General features: G+C 54.7%; 1 protein-coding gene across 1 annotated transcript in view; it reads left to right on the top strand.

The window, feature by feature from the left end:
* Positions 1-15,306, top strand: part of LOC140409441 (disintegrin and metalloproteinase domain-containing protein 12-like) — a 587,674-nt gene that overhangs the window by 270,764 nt on the left and 301,604 nt on the right. The window lies entirely within an intron of this gene.

Below are 15,306 nucleotides of genomic sequence, written 5' to 3'. Positions count from 1 at the left end.
AGGGGTCTGGGGTGAAGAAACAAGAAGTGAAATGAAAATCGCTTATTGTCACAAGTAGGCTTCAATTAAATTACTGTGAAAAGCCCCTAGTCGCCACATTCCGGCACCTGTTCAGGGGGGCTGTTACGGGAATTGAACCGTGCTGCTAGCCTGCCTTGGTCTGCTTTCAAAGCCAGCGATTTAGCCCAGTGTGCTAAACAGCCCCTGAACGCTATAAGTGTAGTGTTGGGTGATTTGGTGATTGAGCGAGAGTTGGGGGGGTGAAATGGCAACTGGGAGAAATTGTGGGGGGTGAAGAGGTGACCCGGTGAGAGTTGGGGGTGAAGCAGTGACTGGGCGAGAGTTGGGGGTGAAGCAGTGACTGGGCGAGAGTTGGGGTGAAGCAGTGACTGGGCGAGAGTTGGTGTGAAGCAGTGACTGGTTGAGAGTTGGGGTGAAGCACTGACTGGTTGAGAGTTGGGGGTGAAGCAGTGACTGGGCGAGAGTTGGGGGTGAAGCAGTGACTGGGCGAGAGTTGGGGTGAAGCAGTGACTGGGCGAGAGTTGGTGTGAAGCAGTGACTGGTTGAGAGTTGGGGGTGAAGCACTGACTGGTTGAGAGTTGGGGGTGAAGCAGTGACTGGGCGAGAGTTGGGGGTGAAGCAGTGACTGGGCGAGAGTTGGGGGTGAAGCAGTGACTGGGCGAGAGTTGGGGGTGAAGCAGTGACTGGGCGAGAGTTGGGGGTGAAGCAGTGACTGGGCGAGAGTTGGGGGTGAAGCAGTGACTGGGCGAGAGTTGGGGGTGAAGCAGCGACTGGGCGAGAGTTGAGGGTGAAGCAGTGACTGGGCGAGAGTTGGGGGTGAAGAGGTGACCCGGTGAGAGTTGGGGGTGAAGCAGTGACTGGGCGAGAGTTGGGGGTGAAGCAGTGACTGGCCGAGAGTTGAGGGTGAAGCAGTGACTGGGCGAGAGTTGGGGGTGAAGCAGTGACTGGGCGAGAGTTGTGGGTGAAGCAGTGACTGGGCGAGAGTTGGGGTGAAGCAGTGACTGGGCGAGAGTTGGGGGTGAAGCAGTGACTGGGCGAGAGTTGGGGGTGAAGAGGTGACTGGGCGAGAGTTGGGGGTGAAGAGGTGACCCGGTGAGAGTTGGGGGTGAAGCAGTGACTGGGCGAGAGTTGAGGGTGAAGCAGTGACTGGGCGAGAGTTGGGGGTGAAGCAGTGACTGGGCGAGAGTTGTGGGTGAAGCAGTGACTGGGCGAGAGTTGGGGGTGAAGCAGTGACTGGGCGAGGGTTGGGGTGAAGCAGTGACTGGGCGAGAGTTGAGGGTGAAGCAGTGACTGGGCGAGGGTTGGGGGAGAAGCAGTGACTGGGCGAGAGTTGTGGGTGAAGCGGTGACTGGGCGAGAGTTGAGGGTGAAGCAGTGACTGGGCGAGGGTTGGGGGTGAAGCAGTGACTGGGCGAGAGTTGGGGGTGAAGCAGTGACTGGGCGAGAGTTGGGGGTGAAGCAGAGACTGGGCGAGAGTTGGGGGTGAAGCAACGACTGGGCGAGAGTTGGGGGTGAAGCAGTGACTGGGCAAGAGTTGGGGGTGAAGCAGTGACTGGGCGAGAGTTGGGAGGAGCAGTGACTGGGCGAGAGTTGGGGTGAAGCAGAGACTGGGCGAGAGTTGGGGGTGAAGCAGTGACTGGGCGAGAGTTGGGGGTGAAGCAGTGACTGGGCGAGAGTTTGGGGTGAAGCACTGACTGGTTGAGAGTTGAGGGTGAAGCAGTGACTGGGCGAGAGTTGGGGGTGAAGCAGTGACTGGGCGAGAGTTGGGAGGAGCAGTGACTGGGCGAGAGTTGGGGGTGAAGCAGAGACTGGGCGAGAGTTGGGGGTGAAGCAGCGACTGGGCGAGAGTTGGGAGTGAAGCAGTGACTGGGCGAGAGTTGGGGTGAAGCAGTGACTGGGCGAGAGTTGGGGGTGAAGCAGTGACTGGGCGAGAGTTGGGGTGAAGCAGTGACTGGGTGAGAGTTGGCGTGAAGCAGTGACTGGGCGAGAGTTGGGAGGAGCAGTGTCTGGGCGAGAGTTGGGGTGAAGCAGTGACTGGGCGAGAGTTGGGGGTGAAGCGGTGACTGGGCGAGAGTTGGGGGTGAAGCAGTGACTGGGCGAGAGTTGGGCGTGAAGCAGTGACTGGGCGAGAGTTGGGGGTGAAGCAGTGACTGGGCGAGAGTTGGGCGTGAAGCAGTGACTGGGCGAGAGTTGGGGGTGAAGCAGTGACTGGGCGAGAGTTGGGAGGAGCAGTGACTGGGCGAGAGTTGGGGGTGAAGCGGTGACTGGGCGAGAGTTGGGGGTGAAGCAGTGACTGGGCGAGAGTTGAGGGTGAAGCAGCGACTGGGCGAGAGTTGGGGGTGAAGCAGTGACTGGGTGAGAGTTGGGGGTGAAGCAGTGACTGGGTGAGAGTTGGGGGTGAAGCAGTGACTGGGCGAGAGTTGGGGTGAAGCAGTGACTGGGCGAGAGTTGGGGGTGAAGAAGTGACTGGGCGAGAGTTGGGGTGAAGCGGTGACTGGGCGAGAGTTGGGGGTGAAGCAGTGACTGGGCGAGAGTTGAGAGGAGCAGTGACTGGGCGAGAGTTGGGGGTGAAGCAGAGACTGGGCGAGAGTTGGGGGTGAAGCGGTGACTGGGCGAGAGTTGGGGGTGAAGCGGTGACTGGGCGAGAGTTGGGGGTGAAGCGGTGACTGGGCGAGAGTTTGGGGGTGAAGCAGTGACTGGGCGAGAGTTGGGGGTGAAGAGGTGACTGGGCGAGAGTTGGGGTGAAGCAGTGACTCGGCGAGAGTTGGGGTGAAGCGGTGACTGGGCGATAGTTGGGGTGAAGAGGTGACTGGGCGAGAGTTGGGGGTGAAGCAGTGACTGGGCGAGAGTTGGGGGTGAAGCCGTGACTGGGCGAGAGTTGGGGGTGAAGCAGTGACTGGGCGAGAGTTGGGGGTGAAGCGGTGACTGGGCGAGAGTTTGGGGGTGAAGCATTGACTGGGCGAGAGTTGGGGGTGAAGAGGTGACTGGGCGAGAGTTGGGGTGAAGCGGTGACTGTGTGAGAGTTGGGGGTGAAGCGGTGACTGGGCGAGAGTTTGGGGGCGAAGCAGTGACTGGGCGAGAGTTGGGGGTGAAGAGGTGACTGGGCGAGAGTTGGGGTGAAGCAGTGACTGGGCGAGAGTTGGGGTGAAGCGGTGACTGTGTGAGAGTTGGGGTGAAGCGGTGACTGGGCGAGAGTTTGGGGGTGAAGCAGTGACTGGGCGAGAGTTGGGGTGAAGCAGTGACTGGGCGAGAGTTGGGGGTGAAGCAGTGACTGGGCGAGAGTTGGGGTGAAGCAGTGCGGTAATACCAGGTATTGCAGTACCTGAGAGGTGGATGCCCATTGGCTCGACCTAGGAGCCTACCATAGGCCAATGTACGTAGCTCCGCCCTGAGAGGCGGGGTATAAGAACCCATGTCATCCCAGTAGCCTTCACTCTCTGTATCGCAGCTGCTGGGTACAGGTCTAGCTGATTAAAGCCGATTAGTATGATTCTCCTTGTCTCACGAGTAATTGATAGTGCATCAATTTAATCAGCTATTACTTCTGAAAGGATGTACCTCCGCATCAAGCCGGAGTGCCTTCAGCTCAGTCCCCACGCAGCCAACTCCGCTGGTATCGTCAAGCACTGGCTGGCGTGTTTTAAGAGCTTCGTCGACACGGCCGCCGACACCCTCACGCAAAGGCAGAAAATACACCTTTTACGCTCCCGAGTCAGCCCTGCAATCTACCCTCTGATCGAGGAGGCGGAGAATTATGCTGCAGCTATCAGGCTGCTAGAAGGACATTACACCCGTCCTCTGAACCAGGTCTACGCCTGTCACTTGTTGGCAACTAGAAGGCAGAGCCCTGAAGAAACACTGGAAGACTTCTATCGGGTTCTACTAGTGCTGGGCCGGAACTGCGGCTGCCCATCAGTCACGGGGAACGAGCACACGGAACCTTTAATTCGGGACGCTTTCGTGGCAGGTATGTCTTCCCCCGACATCCGCAGAAGGCTCCTTGAAATGGACATGCTGGGCCTCACTGAGGCACAGGCCCTGGCAGGGTCTATGGACATTGCGTACAAAAACGCAATGGCTTTTGTTCTTGGGCGCACTGTGCCCCCCTGGGCTGCGTGGCACCCTGTCGCGGTAGCCCCCCAGACTTTCCCGCTAACCCCGCAGGCCTGCGCCGCTAGTGGAGATAAAGGGGTTCTGCCTAGCGAACCTCACTGTCCAAGGCAGCGAATTCCGCAATTTCCACCTGTACGTTCTGCCGCACCTCTGTGCAGCCACCCTCCTTGGGCTGGATTTCAAGTGCCACCTACAAAGCCTGACCTTTAAATTTGGCGGCCCTATACCCCCCCCTTACTGTCTGGGGCCTCGCGACCCTTAAGGTCGACCCGCCTTCCCTGTTTGCGAACCTCACCCCGGATTGCAAACCCGTCGCCACCAGGAGCAGACGGTCCAGTGCCCAGGACCGGACCTTCATCAGGTCAGAGGTCCAAAGGCTGCTGAAGGAAGGGGTAATTGAAGCGAGCAACAGCTCCTGGAGGGCTCAAGTAGTGTGGTAAAGACCGGGGGGAAACATAGGATGGTCATCGACTACAGTCAGACCATCAACAGGTTTACGCAGCTGGACATGTACCCTCTCCCCCGCATATCCGATCTGGTAAACACGATCGCGCAATACAAGGTCTTCTCCACGGTGGATCTCAAGTCTGCCTACCACCAGCTGCCCCTCCGTCATGGGGACCGCCAGTACACTGCCTTCGATCACTTTTTAAGGGTTCCCTTCGGTGTCACGAACGGTGTCTCGATGGAGATGGACCGAATGGTTGACCAGTACGCCTTACGCGCAACGTTCCCGTATCTTGATAACGTCACCATCTGTGGCCATGACCAGCAGGACCACAACACCAACCTCCGAAGATTTCTCCAGACCGCGAATCTCCTTAATCTGACCTACAATAAGGAGAAATGCGTGTTTAGCACCGACCGTCTAGCCATCCTAGGCTACGTAGTGCGAAATGGAGTCATAGGCCCCAGCCCTGAACGCATGCGCCCCCTCATGGAGTTCCCCCTCCCTCACTGCCCCAAGGCCCTAAAGCGCTGCCGCGGCTTCTTTAGCTACTATGCACAATGGGTCCCGAATTACGCTGACAAGGCTCGACCCCTGATCCAGTCCACAACCTTCCCCTTGTCGACGGAGGCCCGCCAGGCCTTCTGCCGCATCAAAGCGGACATTGCAAAGGCCACGATGCGCGCCATCGACGAGTCCCTCCCCTTCCAGGTCAAGAGCGACGCGTCCGACGTAGCTCTGGCGGCCACCCTCAACCAAGCGGGTTGGCCCGTGGCTTTCTTCTCCCGCACTCTCCATGCTTCCGAAATTCGCCACTCCTCGGTCGAAAAGGAAGCCCAGGCCATAGTAGAAGCTGTGCGACACTGGAGGCATTACCTGACTGGCAGGAGATTCACTCTCCTCACGGACCAACGGTCGGTTGCTTTCATGTTCGATAATGAACAGCGGGGCAAGATTAAGAACGACAAGATCTTGCGGTGGAGGATAGAACTCTCCACCTACAATTACGAGATCTTGTATCGTCCAGGGAAGCTGAACGAGCCTCCTGATGCCCTGTCCAGCGGCACTTGTGCCACCGCATAAGTAGACCGCCTCCCAGCCCTCCACGAGGACCTCTGCCACCCGGGGGTCACTCGTTTCTTTCATTTCGTTAAGACCCGCAACCTGCCCTACTCCATCGAGGAGGTCAGGACAATCACCAGGGACTGCCAAATCTGCGCGGAGTGCAAACCGTACTTCTACCGGCCAGAGAGGGCGCACCTGATAAAGGCTTCCCATCCCTTTGAAATCCTCAGCATGGATTTCAAGGGCCCCCTCCCCTCCACCGACCGCAACACGTACTTCCTGAACGTGATTGACGAACACTCCCAGTTCCCATTCGCCCTCACCTGCCCGGACATGACCACGACCACCGTCATCAAGACCCTGCAGGGTATCTTTACTCTGTTCGGTTTCCCCGCGTACATTCACAGTGATAGGGGGTCCTCCTTTATGAGCGCCGAACTGCGTCAATTCCTGCTCAGCAAAGGCATCGCCTCCAGCAGGACGACCAGTTACAAACCCCGGGGAAACGGGCAGGTAGAGAGGGAGAACGGAACGGCCTGGAAGACCGTCCTGCTGGCCCTTCGGTCCAGGAATCTCCCAGTCTCCCGCTGGCAAGAACTTCTCCCAGTGGCCCTTCACTCCATTCGGTCGCTGCTATGTACTACCACAAACCAGACACCTCACGAACGTCTCCTTGTTTTCCCCAGGAAGTCCTCCGAGATCTCGCTCCCAAACTGGCTAGCGACACCCGGACCCGTCCTGCTGCGTAAACATGTGAGGGCGCACAAGTCGGACCTGTTGGTCGAGGGGGTCCACCTGCTGCAGGCCAACCCCCAGTACGCCTACGGGGCGTTCCCCGACGGCCACCAAGACACGGTCTCCCTTCGGGACCTCGCGCTCGCCGGAGCCCCACGTGCGCCCGCACCATTGCCCCCACCCCCACCCTCCCCATAGCACCTGACTGGAGGGTCTACTGCCGCCGTCCCTACCCGGCACCGACGCCCCCTACAGGCGCCCCTCCCCCTGCCCACTTTTCGCCCCAACAGTGCCGCCTAGGGGTGACAAAGCTGACAGGGAGGAAGACACCACGTTCCCGGAGCCACAACCGCCGGGGCCCCCACCAGGATCATCGCCGAAGCCCAGACGCTCCAGAGAGACGACCAGGCCACCCGATCGTCTGATTGCTGCACCTAAAAACACTAGAAACTATCTCTCTTACCCACAACATCACGGTACCTCAATACCTGGTCTTACCATGCAAAAGGCGACAGTAACGCTAGCCATCACCCCAACTCTCGCCCAGTCACTGCTTCACCCCAACTCTCGCCCAGTCACTGCTTCACCCCCAACTCTCACCAGTCACTGCTTCACCCCCAACTCTCGCCCAGTCACTGCTTCACCCCAACTCTCGCCCAGTCACTGCTTCACCCCCAACTCTCGCCCAGTCACTGCTTCACCCCAACTCTCGCCCAGTCACTGCTTCACCCCAACTCTCGCCCAGTCACTGCTTCACCCCCAACTCTCGCACAGTCACCGCTTCACTCCCAACTCTCGCCCAGTCACCGCTTCACCCCCAACTCTCGCCCAGTCACTGCTTCACCCCCAACTCTCAACCAGTCACTGCTTCACCCCAACTCTCGCCCAGTCACCGCTTCACCCCCAACTCTCAACCAGTCACTGCTTCACCCCAACTCTCGCCCAGTCACTGCTTCACCCCCAACTCTCAACCAGTCACTGCTTCACCCCAACTCTCGCCCAGTCACCGCTTCACCCTCAACTCTCGCCCAGTCACCGCTTCACCCCCAACTCTCGCCCAGTCACCGCTTCACCCCCAACTCTCGCCCAGTCACCGCTTCACGCCAACTCTCGCCCAGTCACCGCTTCACCCAAACTCTCGCCCAGTCACCGCTTCACGCCAACTCTCGCCCAGTCACTGCTTCACCCCCAACTCTCAACCAGTCACTGCTTCACCCCAACTCTCGCCCAGTCACTGCTTCACCCCAACTCTCGCCCAGTCACTGCTTCACCCCCAACTCTTGCCCAGTCACTGCTTCACCCCCAACTCTCGCCCAGTAACTGCTTCACCCCCAACACTCGCCCACTCACTGCTTCACCCCAACTCTCGCCCAGTCACTGCTTCACCCCCAACTCTCGCCCAGTCACTGCTTCAACCCCAACTCTCGCCCAGTCGCTGCTTCACCCCAACTCTCACCCAGTCACTGCTTCACCCCCAACTCTCACCCAGTCACTGCTTCATCCCAACTCTCGTCCAGTCACCGCTTCACCCCCAACTCTCGCCCAGTCACAGCTTCACCCCCAACTCTCACCAGTCACTGCTTCACCCCCAACTCTCGCCCAATCACTGCTTCACCCCCAACTTTCACCCAGTCACTGCTTCACCCCCAACTCTCGCCCAGTCACAGCTTCACACCCGACTCTCGCCCAGTCACTGCTTCACCCCCAACTCTCGCCCAGTCACTGCTTCACCCCTAACTCTCGCTCAGTCTCTGCTTCACCCCCAACTCTCGCCCAGTCACTGCTTCACCCCCAACTCTCGCCCAGTCAACGCTTCACCCCAACTCTCGCCCAGTCGCTGCTTCACCCCAAACTCTCGTCCAGTCACTGCTTCACCCCCAACTCTCGCCCAGTCACTGCTTCACACCAACTCTCGCCCAGTCACTGCTTCACCCCCAACTCTCGCCCAGTCACTGCTTCACCCCAATTCTCGCCCAGTCACTGCTTCTCCCCCAACTCTCGCCCAGTCACCGCTTCACCCCCAACTCTCGCCCAGTCACTGCTTCACCCCCAACTCTCGCCCAGTCACCGCTTCACCCCCAATTCTCGCCCTGTCGCTGCTTCACCCACAACTCTCGCCCAGTCGCTGCTTCCCCCAATTGTCGTCCAGTCACTGCTCCTCCCAACTCTCGCCCAGTCACAGCTCCTCCCAACTCTCACCCAGTCACTGCTCCTCCCAACTCTTGCCCAGTCACTGTTTCACCCCCAACTCTCGCCCAGTCACTGCTTCACCCCCAACTCTCGCCCAGTCACTGCTTCACCTCCAACTCTCGCCCAGTCACCGCTTCACCCCCAACTCTCGCCCAGTCACTGCTTCACCCCCAACTCTCGCCCAGTCACTGCTTCGCCCCCAACTCTCGCCCAGTCACTGCTTCAAGCAGGCAATAAACAAAGAAATAACTGATGCATGTAGAAATGGTACAGCAGTTATCATGGCGGATTTTAATCTACATGTCGATTGGTTTAACCAGGTCGGTCAAGGCAGCCTTGAGGAGGAGTTTATAGAATGTATCCGCGATAGTTTCCGAGAACAGTATGTAATGGAACCTACGAGGGAACAAGCGGTCCTAGATCTGGTCCTGTGTAATGAGACAGGATTGATTCAGGATCTCATAGTTAGGGATCCTCTCGGAAGGAGCGATCACAATATGGTGGAATTTAAAATACAGATGGAGGGTGAGAAGGTAAAATCAAACACAAGTGTTTTGTGCTGAAACAAAGGAGATTACAATGGGATGAGAGAAGAACTAGCTAAGGTAGACTGGGAGCAAAGACTTTATGGTGAAACAGTTGAGGAACAGTGGAGAACGTTCCAGTGATTTTTCACAGTGCTCAGCAAAGGTTTATACCAACAAAAAGGAAGGACGGTAAAAAGAGGGAATATCGACCATGGATATCTTAGGAAATAAGGGAGAGTATCAAATTGAAGGAAAAAACATACAAAGCAGCAAAGATCAGTGGGAGACTAGAGGACTGGGAAATCTTTAGGAAGCAACAGAAAGCTACTAAAAAAGCTATAAAAAAGAGTAAGATAGATTATGAGAGTAAACTTGCTCAGAATATAAAAACAGATAGTAAAAGTTTCTACAAATATAAAAAACAAAAAAGTGGCTAAGGTAAATATTGGTCCTTTAGAGGATGAGAAAGGAGATTTAATAATGGGAGATGAGGAAATGGCTGAGGAACTGAACAGGTTATTCACAGTGGAAGACACAAATAACATGCCAGTGACTGATGGAAATGAGGCTATGATAGGTGAGGACCTTGAGAGGATTGTTATCACCAAGGAGGTAGTGATGGGCAAGCTAATGGGGCTAGAGGTAGACAAGTCTCCTGGACACGATGGAATGCATCCCAGAGTGCTAAAAGACATGGCTAGGGAAATTGCAAATGCACTAGTGATAATTTACCAAAATTCACTAGACTTTTGGGTTTTCCCGGCGGATTGGAAATTAGCAAACGTGACACCACTGTTTAAAAAAGGAGGTAGACAGAAAGCGGGTAATTATAGGCCAGTGAGCTTAACTTCGGTAGTAGGGAAGATGCTGGAATCTATCATCAAGGAAGAAATAGCGAGGCATCTGGATGGAAATTGTCCCATTGGGTAGAGGCAGCATGGGTTTATAAAGGGCAGATCGTGCCTAACTAATTTAGTGGAATTTTTTGAGGACATTAACAGTGCGGTAGATAACGGGGAGCCAATGGATGTGGTATATCTGGATTTCCATAAAGCCTTTGACAAGGTGCCACACAAAAGGTTACTGCATAAGATAAAGATGCATGGCATTAAGGGGAAAGTAGTAGCATGGATAGAGGATTGGTTAATTAATAGAAAGCAAAGAGTGGGGATTAATGGGTGTTTCTCTGGTTGGCAATCAGTAGCTAGTGGTGTCCCTCAGGGATCAGTGTTGGGCCCACAACTGTTCACAATTTACATCGATGATTTGGAGTTGGGGACCAAGGGCAATGTGTCCAAGTTTGCAGACGACACTAAGATAAGTGGTAAAGCAAAAAGTGCAGAGGATACGGGAAGTCTGCAGAGGGATTTGGATAGGCTAAGTGAATGGATGAAGGTCTGGCAGATGGAATACAATGTTGACAAATGTGAGGTTATCCATTTTGGTAGGAATAACAGCAAAAGGGATTATTATTTAAATGATAAAATATTAAAACATGCTGCTGTGCAGAGAGACCTGGGTGTGCTAGTGCATGAGTCGCAAAAAGTTAGTTTACAGGTGCAACAGGTGATTAAGAAGGCAAATGGAATTTTGTCCTTCATTGCTGGAGGGATGGAGTTTAAGACTAGGGAGGTTCTGCTGCAATTGTATCAGGTGTTAGTGAGGCCACACCTGGAGTATTGTGTTCAGTTTTGGTCTCCTTACCTGAGAAAGGACGTACTGGCACTGGAGGGTGTGCAGAGGTGATTCACTAGGTTAATCCCAGAGCCGAAGGGGTTGGATTACGTGGAGAGGCTGAGTAGACTGGGACTGTACTCGTTGGAATTTAGAAGGATGAGGGGGGACCTTATAGAAACATATAAGATTATGAAGGGAATAGATAGGATAGATGCGGGCAGGTTGTTCCCACTGGCGGGTGAAAGCAGAACCAGGGGGCATAGCCTCAAAATAAGGGGAAGTAGATTTACGACTGAGTTTAGGAGGGACTTCTTCACCCAAAGGGTTGTGAATCTATGGAATTCCTTGCCCAGTGAAGCAGTAGAGGCTCCTTCATTAAATGTTTTTAAGATAAAGATAGATAGTTTTTTGAAGAATAAAGGGATTAAGGGTTATGGTGTTCGGGCTGGAAAGTGGAGCTGAGTCCACAAAAGATCAGCCATGATCTCATTGAATGTTGGAGCAGGCTCGAGGGGCCAGATGGCCGACTCCTACTCCTAGTTCTTATGTTCTTATTACGAAGTCTTACAACACCAGGTTAAAGTCCAACAGGTTTGTTTCGATGTCACTAGCTTTCGGAGCGCTGCTCCTTCCTCAGGTGAATGAAGAGGTCTGTTCCAGAAACACATAGAGACAAATTCAAAGATGCCAAACAATGCTAGGAATGCGAGCATTTGCAGGTGATTAAACTTTACAGATCCAGAGATGGGGTAACCCCAGGTTAAAGAGGTGTGAATTGCATCAAGCCAGGACAGTTGGTAGGATTTCGCAGGCCGGATGGTGGGGGATGAATGTAATGTGACATGAATCCCAGGTCCCGGTTGAGGCCTCACTCATGTGTGCGGAACTTGGCTATAATTTTCTGCTCGGCGATTCTGCGTTGTCGCGGGTCCTGAAGGCCGCCTTGGAGAACGCTTACCCGGAGATCAGAGGCTGAATGCCCTTGACTGCTGAAGTGTTCCCCGACTGGAAGGGAACATTCCTGCCTGGTGATTGTTGCGCGATGTCCGTTCATTCGTTGTCGCAGCGTCTGCATGGTCTCGCCAATGTACCACGCTTCGGGACATCCTTTCCTGCAGCGTATGAGGTAGACAACGTTGGCCGAGTCGCACGAGTATGTACCGCCTACCAGGTGGGTGGTCTGGGGTTACCCCATCTCTGGATCTGTAAAGATTTAATCACCTGCTAATGCTCGCATTCCTAGCATTGTTTGGCATCTTTGAATTTGTCTATATTTGTGTTTCTGGAACAGACCACTTCATTCACCTGAGGAAGGAGCAGCGCTCCGAAAGCTAGTGACATCGAAACAAACCTGTTGGACTTTAACCTGGTGTTGTAAGACTTCTTACTGTGCTCACCCCAGTCCAACGCCGGCATCTCCACCTTATGTTCTTATGTCACTGCTTCACCCCCAACACTCGCCCAGTCACTGCTTCACCCCCAACTCTCGCCCAGTCACTGCTTCACCCCCAACTCTCACCCAGTCACTGCTTCACCCCCAACTCTCGCCCAGTCACTGCTTCACCCTCAACTCTCGCCCAGTCACTGCTTCACCCCCAACTCTCGCCCAGTCACTGCTTCACCCCCAACTCTCGCCCAGTCACTGCTTCACCCCAACTCTCGCCCAGTCACCGCTTCACCCCCAACTCTCACCCAGTCACTGCTTCACCCTCAACTCTCGCCCAGTCACTGCTTCACCCCCAACTCTCGCCCAGTCACTGCTTCACCCCCAACTCTCGCCCAGTCACTGCTTCACCCCAACTCTCGCCCAGTCACCGCTTCACCCCAACTCTCACCCAGTCACTGCCTCACCCCCAACTCTCGCCCAGTCACTGCTTCACCTCAACTCTCGCCCAGTCACCGCTTCACTCCCAACTCTCGCCCAGTCACCGCTTCACCCTCAACTCTCGCCCAGTCACCGCTTCACCCCCAACTCTCGCCCAGTCACCGCTTCACCCCCAACTCTCGCCCAGTCACCGCTTCACGCCAACTCTCGCCCAGTCACCGCTTCACCCAAACTCTCGTCCAGTCACCGCTTCACCCCAACTCTCGCCCAGTCACTGCTTCACCCCCAACTCTCAACCAGTCACTGCTTCACCCCAACTCTCGCCCAGTCACTGCTTCACCCCCATCTCTCACCCAGTCACCGCTTCACCCCAACTCTCGTCCAGTTACTGCTTCACCCCCAACTCTTGCCCAGTCACTGCTTCACCCCCAACTCTCGCCCAGTAACTGCTTCACCCCCAACACTCGCCCACTCACTGCTTCACCCCAACACTCGCCCAGTCACTGCTTCACCCCCAACTCTCGCCCAGTCACTGCTTCAACCCCAACTCTCGCCCAGTCGCTGCTTCACCCCAACTCTCACCCAGTCACTGCTTCACCCCAACTCTCACCCAGTCACTGCTTCATCCCAACTCTCGTCCAGTCACCGCTTCACCCCCAACTCTCGCCCAGTCACAGCTTCACCCCCAACTCTCACCAGTCACTGCTTCACCCCCAACTCTCGCCCAATCACTGCTTCACCCCCAACTTTCACCCAGTCACTGCTTCACCCCCATCTCTCGCCCAGTCACAGCTTCACCCCCAACTCTCGCCCAGTCACTGCTTCACCCCCAACTCTCGCCCAGTCACTGCTTCACCCCCAACTCTCGCCCAGTCAACGCTTCACCCCAACTCTCGCCCAGTCGCTGCTTCACCCCAAACTCTCGTCCAGTCACTGCTTCACCCCCAACTCTCGCCCAGTCACTGCTTCACACCAACTCTCGCCCAGTCACTGCTTCACCCCCAACTCTTGCCCAGTCACCGCTCCTCCCAACTCTTGCCCAGTCACTGCTTCACCCCCAACTCTCGCCCAGTCACTGCTTCACCCCAACTCTCGCCCAGTCACTGCTTCACCCCCAACTCTCGCCCAGTCACTGCTTCACCCCTAACTCTCGCCCAGTCACCGCTTCACCCCCAACTCTCGCCCAGTCACTGCTTTACCCCAAACTCTCGCCCAGTCACTGCTTCACCCCCAACTCTCGCCCTGTCAGCGCTTCATCCCAACTCTTGCCCAGTCACTGCTTCACCCCAACTCTCCCCCTGTCAGCGCTTCACCCCCAACTCTCGCCCAGTCACTGCTTCACCCCAACTCTCGCCCAGTCACCGCTTCACCTCCAACTCTCGCCCAGTCACTGCTTCACCCCCAACTCTCGCCCAGTCACTGCTTCACCCCCAACTCTCGCCCAGTCACTGCTTCACCCCAACTCTCGCCCAGTCACTGCTTCACCCCCAACTCTCGCCCAGTCACTGCTTCAAGCAGGCAATAAACAAAGAAATAACTGATGCATGTAGAAATGGTACAGCAGTTATCATGGGGGATTTTAATCTACATGTCGATTGGTTTAACCAGGTCGGTCAAGGCAGCCTTGAGGAGGAGTTTAGAGAATGTATCCGCGATAGTTTCCCAGAACAGTATGTAATGGAACCTACGAGGGAACAAGCGGTCCTAGATCTGGTCCTGTGTAATGAGACAGGATTGATTCAGGATCTCATAGTTAGGGATCCTCTCGGAAGGAGCGATCACAATATGGTGGAATTTAAAATACAGATGGAGGGTGAGAAGGTAAAATCAAACACAAGTGTTTTGTGCTGAAACAAAGGAGATTACAATGGGATGAGAGAAGAACTAGCTAAGGTAGACTGGGAGCAAAGACTTTATGGTGAAACAGTTGAGGAACAGTGGAGAATCTTCCGAGCGATCCTTCACAGTGTTCAGCAAAGGTTTATACCGACAAAAAGGAAGGACGGTAAAAAGAGGGAATATCGACCATGGATATCTTAGGAAATAAGGGAGAGTATCAAATTGAAGGAAAAAACATACAAAGCAGCAAAGATCAGTGGGAGACTCGAGGACTGGGAAATCTTTAGGAAGCAACAGAAAGCTACTAAAAAAGCTATAAAAAAGAGTAAGATAGATTATGAGAGTAAACTTGCTCAGAATATAAAAACAGATAGTAAAAGTTTCTACAAATATATAAAACAAAAAAGTGGCTAAGGTAAATATTGGTCCTTTAGAGGATGAGAAAGGAGATTTAATAATGGGAGATGAGGAAATGGCTGAGGAACTGAACAGGTTATTCACAGTGGAAGACACAAATAACATGCCAGTGACTGATGGAAATGAGGCTATGATAGGTGAGGACCTTGAGAGGATTGTTATCACCAAGGAGGTAGTGATGGGCAAGCTAATGGGGCGAAAGGTAGACAAGTCTCCTGGCCCTGATGGAATGCATCCCAGAGTGCTAAAAGACATGGCTAGGGAAATTGCAAATGCACTAGTGATAATTTACCAAAATTCACTAGACTCTGGGGTGGTCCCGGCGGATTGGAAATTAGCAAACGTGACACCACTGTTTAAAAAAGGAGGTAGACAGAAAGCGGGTAATTATAGGCCAGTGAGCTTAACTTCGGTAGTAGGGAAGATGCTGGAATCTATCATCAAGGAAGA

Source organism: Scyliorhinus torazame, chromosome 3 (assembly GCF_047496885.1).
Source record: "Scyliorhinus torazame isolate Kashiwa2021f chromosome 3, sScyTor2.1, whole genome shotgun sequence".
NCBI lineage: Eukaryota > Metazoa > Chordata > Chondrichthyes > Carcharhiniformes > Scyliorhinidae > Scyliorhinus > Scyliorhinus torazame.
Note: the sequence above shows the minus strand (reverse complement) of the source record. Positions and strands in the feature narration are given on the sequence as shown.